Raw genomic sequence first — 6583 nt, 5'->3', positions numbered from 1 at the left:
TTGATACTAAAAGGTGTCAGACTCCTGGGGCTTTTGATATTTCAGGACTTCTTATATTAGGTCTGGGTAATCTGCTGACGACAAAGAAAGCCCACAGTGCACAGCTCTGTATTTTTGTGTTTCTTACATAATGATTTAAAAGGAAGAGCCAAGTGGTGATCTTTATTTTAAACTTAGTTAAGAAGATTTAATTGAGAATATAATTGGAAAAGGACAGACTATAAAAAGAATAAAAAATTAGTTAAATGAGGACTTGGCCCAGAGAATGAAGGAGAAAAAAATAAAACGAAGCAAAAATAAAGCCTATATCCAATGCCTAGACAAAGCTACTGAGAAAGTTGTGATTGGTCACTATGGCAACAGATTTTTAAATGGAAATAAAATGCCTTTAATACTGCAGGCACATTTCTCTATACAGATCTAGTAAATTAACTCAGACTCATTAAAGTGAACATAATTTTACAATATGTATTCTATATAATGTTGAAAACAGCAGTACCCAGAAAATCAAAATATAAATAGCTATAAGATGTTGAAGTTTTTACCATATTACTGGCCCAGTCATTCAGAGGCTTAGGAGGTAAATGGTAACATTAATTATTTTCTTTTCTCAGGGAACATTTTAATAACTGGTGTAAATCAAGGCAACTGTAAGCTTAAATGAGAAATATTTTCTTTTATTTTCTTGGCTTTTATACTAATGGTCTTGGGGTGGTGAATAAACATATTAGGCTCCATTCCATGATGTAAGAGTTTATTCATATACCCTCCACTCCACGCTGATGGAGATAATTCAGTTCTCATCCCCTTCGCTCCACATCCCACCCAACAGCATCAAAGCCAAGCCAGCCTTGCATCATTCATGCACATTTTGGATGTCTGTAAACAAGAGCTGGAATTCCTGCAGTTGGAGAAGGATTTAGCCTGTCCACTACCAAAAAAAACCCCAGCATCTAAGAGGATGTGCATATCCTGTTTTAGACTAACACAGCTATATTGTCACTTCTGCATCTTCGAACTGGATCTGTTTTGCTCAGGGAAGACAGAGATCAGTACCCCGAATGAGCACGATTAACAGCTTACATTGCTTAGAAATGTAGCAAGCAGCCACCGTCTACGAGTGACTGATTTATCAACAATGGTTGGGAAACGCAGGCAACGGCAAAGATTGAAAACATTAATCAAAAACACTGGCACAACCCCGTGGGCATAGGACGATTATGAAGCCACAGCAGACCTGCAGTGTTCCTGTCTCTCTGCTGCCTCCAGCCGTGTTTCTGATGCACTGCTTAATTTGTGATACCTCCTCTTCCCTCTCCACGCATTTGCCCTTTTGGCAGATTCTTCCATATGCTTTATTTCAGCACTGCTTCAAATTCAGTCCTTCAGAGCAAGGATAGTTAGATTCCCAGGCCAGCAAAGAGCTGGCTCTTTGGTGTCTGTTTAAAGAACACCAGTACTGCTTCTGCTGAAAAAGTTTATATTTTCACACATCAGCATTTTGATCCAAGAGAACTGGCATTACAGAGCAGTTTCAGAACTGGAGATCCTTTCACACTTTGGCTGTTTGCCTGTCCTAAAACTCCTGTCATTTTATTCAATATATATTTAATATCAAGGAAATAATTTAATATATAGGAACCATCTCATAAACACCATCTCAACTCCACACAAGTCTCACTTTGAGAGGCAAGACAAAAGTTGTTGGGAAGAGCCTGATGATAATCTCTCATCTTCAGCCAGCTGCTGCCATCGTTCAGCCCCAGCAGGGAGCCTGGCCAAGCAGCAGCAGCCCCATATCAGGGTGAGTAGGGAAGATGCAGCTGCCTGCAAGACACTTTCTATGGGGAATGAATTTTTTTTGCCCTGAAGGAATACTTGTCTTTAAAGAGCTGCTTTCCAAAGGCTTTGTTGAAACCATAGTCCATGCCTCACTGCATCAAGAGGAAAGAAGAGGGGAAGATTCACATTCATATTTAAGTTTAGTTGCAAAGTCCTACTGTTTTACATGCATACTCAGACATCAAACTGCAAAAAACATGAGAATTTTCCACAAAGCATAGATAGGCAAGACTTGTCTTCTCCATGTCTTAGAAATACTGGCCACTTGATTTTAAATTCTGTGTACATGCTTCATATTTACAACACAAGCCCTTTGAATCAAAGAGAACCTTCAAGTATCTATGGTATTTCTTTAAATGGTTTTATAGAACAAGTGCATTTTGCACATACTTTTTATAGGACAATAAACTAATAATTATCTTAGTAGTAATTTTTGAAGGTCTATTCTTTAATGTAAAATACCCTAAAATTAACAACTAACACTCCGATATCAATAGCTAATCCAACCCTGAACTTCTGGACATGTTAATAAATACACTGATAGCAGGAACTGGAACAATGTGCAGGAATAAAGGAAATTGATCCCTGGCGCTGAAGGTGGAAAGAGCAGGCATAAAAGCCGAATAAAAATCCGTGGAAGGATAGGCTAAGCTTTCACCACAAAAACAAGGACCTCCATGAGAACAAAATTCTGGATTGTTACCATCAACTTTTGATTTTGTAACATGTGTATACCTTAAGGCTTAAACATGTCACTTGCTCCATATTTCTAAATTACTCTTGCTTTACTGAAAACAAAGCTACAAGGCCCAACTCTCCAAGGAGCATAGGTTCCCAGTTCCTAGGAACTGTACTTCACTGACTTGGGACATTTATGTCTAAATGCCTTTCAGTATCTGAGACTGTTTCTATCCCTTACAAATGAGAACAAAAGTGAAATAGTATAACAAAGAACAAGCGGAGGATTCAAAACCAGTGATACCGAGAAGGTTTCAGGTTAACCAGTCACAGGGATGAATTTAAAGAGACAATTTTTCTCAAAAGGTGATTTACAGCTGAGCACATGGAGAAGATAGTTTGTACCTGGCAGAGCTAAAGAGCTTTTTCCTAATAAGAAATTAAGTAAGAAACATGGGGATGATTTATGTAATCTTCACACAGTTGGCATCCTGGAAAAAGAAAATCAGATAAAATTTAACGGTGGCTAAGGCTGGTAGAAAGATGTGCAGCAGTGAAAAAAAAAAATCAATATTAATATTAGCAAAAAAATGTGCTAAACGAATAAGAAAGCTGGGCTTAATCCAGTTTGGGAACAGAGAGATGACAAGAAACAAGGGATACACTTGGCAACACAAGGGATATACAAGGTAACATTGTCCATGGAGTGAGCGGCAGTGCGGCAGACTTGGTCAGATGCTGCAGATGCTGTAAGGGCCTGGGCAAAGTGAGGGGCTGTGATCACTACTGCAACAGTATTTCTACAAGCATGAGCTGTTCGGAAGAGATCAAAAGTGTGGGATTAACTCAAGGATCGTTTTTTTGTTTCAGGCCCACAGATCCAACATTCAGTATATTTCCCTCCTTAGTATGTAAGGATTCAGAGCAGAGCAGACTGCTTCACAGGGAGGTGTGCTCCTGCTGTTGAAGCAGCCCTGGTTAGCTGGCCACCAACCTCCCTGGCCAGGTGTGCTGGGACACTGCTGCAAGGCAGGTCCCTCTGGAACTAGGAGAGGAGAACCTTTGTGACATCCCCTGCGTGGGTGACTCTGGATCTACTGCTGGTCTCCACACCCCATGGCACTGTCACAGGAACAGCGTTGCTACAGAACAGGCTGGCTTGCCAGGGACTGCCAGGATGATCACCATTGCAACCTGGAGCAGCCCCACGGCTCTGTTTGCATCCACCATACTTTGGGAGCATTTCTCGTTCTGCTGGCTTCCTGCCTGCCCCAGCATAGAATCCAGGATGTTGATTTTCACCTCCAAATTCCACTCAAGCTGTTCCCAGCACTGCTGTGAGTTTCGTGGCTGCCAATAGATTACTGCTGTGCATCAGCAAGCGCCAATGAAGGGGCGCTGGCTCCTCAGGAATCACGCTCTGCCCAGTCTGCCAGTATGTCTTTTCTCACTCTCTGCTTAAACCTTGTCTTCTTATGAGCAGTCCCAGCTCTGATTTTCATTCATACTCCTGTGCCACCCATCATCCTTCTCATAACACCACCCCAATGGTGCTCAAGCACTCACCTCCAGCCAGCTATCCCCTGCTCAGCTCAGCTGCTTGGTGCCCAACCTAATAAAGGACATGACCCACTGAAAGTAGTGGAAATACTTCCCTTGACTTCAGTGGGCTTTAGAATAAGCCTGTGATAATGCTGATGGAGAAGGTCCCCAGCAATCCAAATAAAGCCAGGGACAGTGGTCCCATCACCTGAAGCAAGAAGCAGAGTGCACCTCAAGAGGTTGTCTGCTCTTCTCTTGTTTAACCTTCACACCTTCTCTGTGTAACCTTCACACGTGCTTCTTATGACCTGCTGTAGCCACTTTTGAGGGTCAGATCCAGCCTGTCCCCTGAGGTGCACGCGTTTGCGTGCCTGTGATTCATCCTGTGCTGTGTGGCACTTCATGGAGCAGAAGGAAGGCTTGGTGGCAGGAGCTGTCTCCCTGGAAAAAACGTGCCTTCTCATTAGCGCTGTAATTTAGACAATTGATCCTAAATGTGGAAACCATGTTTTTTTTTTACTGGATATAGTATGTGAATGCACAGCACCCATGATAGTGGCGTCGAGTCTAACTTACAAATATTGTAAATACTGTAACTGCCATTTATATTAACCAAAGAATTAGCTTTTGTTTCACGGTACTATGTTCAGAATATTTGGCAAACCTGCGGATTGGATGACATTCGTGTTGACTTTCAAAATCAAACTGCCACCTTGTGGTACGGTGAGGGAGAAGCCTGCAGGAAATCGTACAGACAACAAAAATATAGATGTATAGTAAAAACCGGTCCCTTTTGTTCCCCCCATGTCTTACAGTATTTATGTATTCTTAAATATGTTTTGACTATACTTTAGGCAAATTAATAAAAAAATTTATGTCGTTCTTTAAAAAGACTATCTAACTTTTTGGGATTGTATGTCAATTCAAAACATAGAAACATTTCCTTATTCTTGTGTGTAATTGCACTGAAACCACATTTATGAGTAGATCTTTTTCAAGATCTGCTGCTTGTAGGAAAACACTAACTACTAAGGCCACGTAGGCATCTATATAGGCAACATACATATCTATAATTGCTTCCTTTCTCTCTTTTAAACTTAATGATAAAAAAATTCTCTGTGAGAGTCAGAGCAGGGCCACACAAATTGCTAAAGGTGAGCAAGTTGTAATCTGGTCTGAAGTGCTGTTACTTCCTCGCATGCTCTTGGACCGTGACAAATGTAAGGTAATTTTAATCAGCTTTCTCTTTCACTGTGGGCCAAGCCAGCACAAATTACTTCACCTTGCTTATCAACCAAGAGCAAGCACGATGGATCAGCAGATGTGCAGTAATCTCTTATAGCAACGTGCTTGTTCATGTCAACCTTTGAGCAGCAGAGAGGCATAGAGAAGTCCCAGCACAAGTCTTTCAGCCAGATTGAACGTCCTCGTGTCATGTAATACCATTTATGAAAGATGATAGATAAAAAGCTAATCAACTCCAAATTGAAAGTGTAGCTGAGGTGGACAATTGATTGCAGCCACATATCAGTGCTTTGTGCATCCACGATTTTCCAGGAATATAGTGGTTTAAAAATAAAGTTGCAGGTAACAAGAAGCCTGTAAGATCTGGAGTTCACATCCTGTTCCTCTCCTCATACCAGAGAAGCATCAACACTTTTTTAAAGCCTGAAGTCATCCACTAATGAAAGTAACAAAGTAAGTGGGAGGTAATGTAAAGGTATGAAGAGCCTAATGCTCATGCTGGCTCCGCTCTTAAACCTTATAAGACAAAAATGAGCTGCCTGGGACGTATAGCACCATGACAAGCCATTTTCCTTTGCCTTGGGTCTATTACAACGTACATTGCCCTGGGGAATTAGTTTTTGTAAAGTAATTTTCATTCAAAAGTACATAGGTAGAAGGAACTCACAAATATGAACTGCTGTCTGGTACCACCCTTGCTGAGCACAGGCTGTAGGAAAGAGTTGGTGAGCAGTCCCATGGACAGGGTCCTGCAGGTGCTGATGGGGCTGCCTGAGGAATCTGGCCTCTGGAAACCCTTCAAGCAGAGAGGCTGCTCTGACTTCCACTGTCACCACGTTTGTCCATCAGCCCACTTGGCAAACTCACAGGAAGGAGAAAGATGAAGATTTCTTTATAATGGCAGTTGTGGTGGTGTCTGCTTTGCTGGGCAATTTAAATCGAGGGTAAATAGTGTCCTTCTAGCTATGATCTCATCCAGCAGCCCAAGTGGGTGCAGGTGTGAGCCACGTCTAAATGATGCATGGCAGCAGCACATGCTAGCTACATGTGGGTTCTTATCCTCTAACTGCTGTCAGTACAGGGATGGGGGCTGGCAAACACTGCAGGAAAAAGCAGGGAGGGGGCAGTGTTTAGTGGGTGATGGGCTTGTGAGAGAGAAATTCTGAAAGGTGAGCAGGGGAAGAAGAGCCTATGGACCCATTCAGCCTCCTGTGCTTGCAGCTGAGTTAATTCACACACAAACCCCCAGCAGTGTATGAGATCCCCCACCCCCTAA

Source organism: Anomalospiza imberbis, chromosome 1 (assembly GCF_031753505.1).
Source record: "Anomalospiza imberbis isolate Cuckoo-Finch-1a 21T00152 chromosome 1, ASM3175350v1, whole genome shotgun sequence".
Lineage (NCBI taxonomy): Eukaryota > Metazoa > Chordata > Aves > Passeriformes > Viduidae > Anomalospiza > Anomalospiza imberbis.
This window is presented reverse-complemented; position numbering follows the sequence as displayed.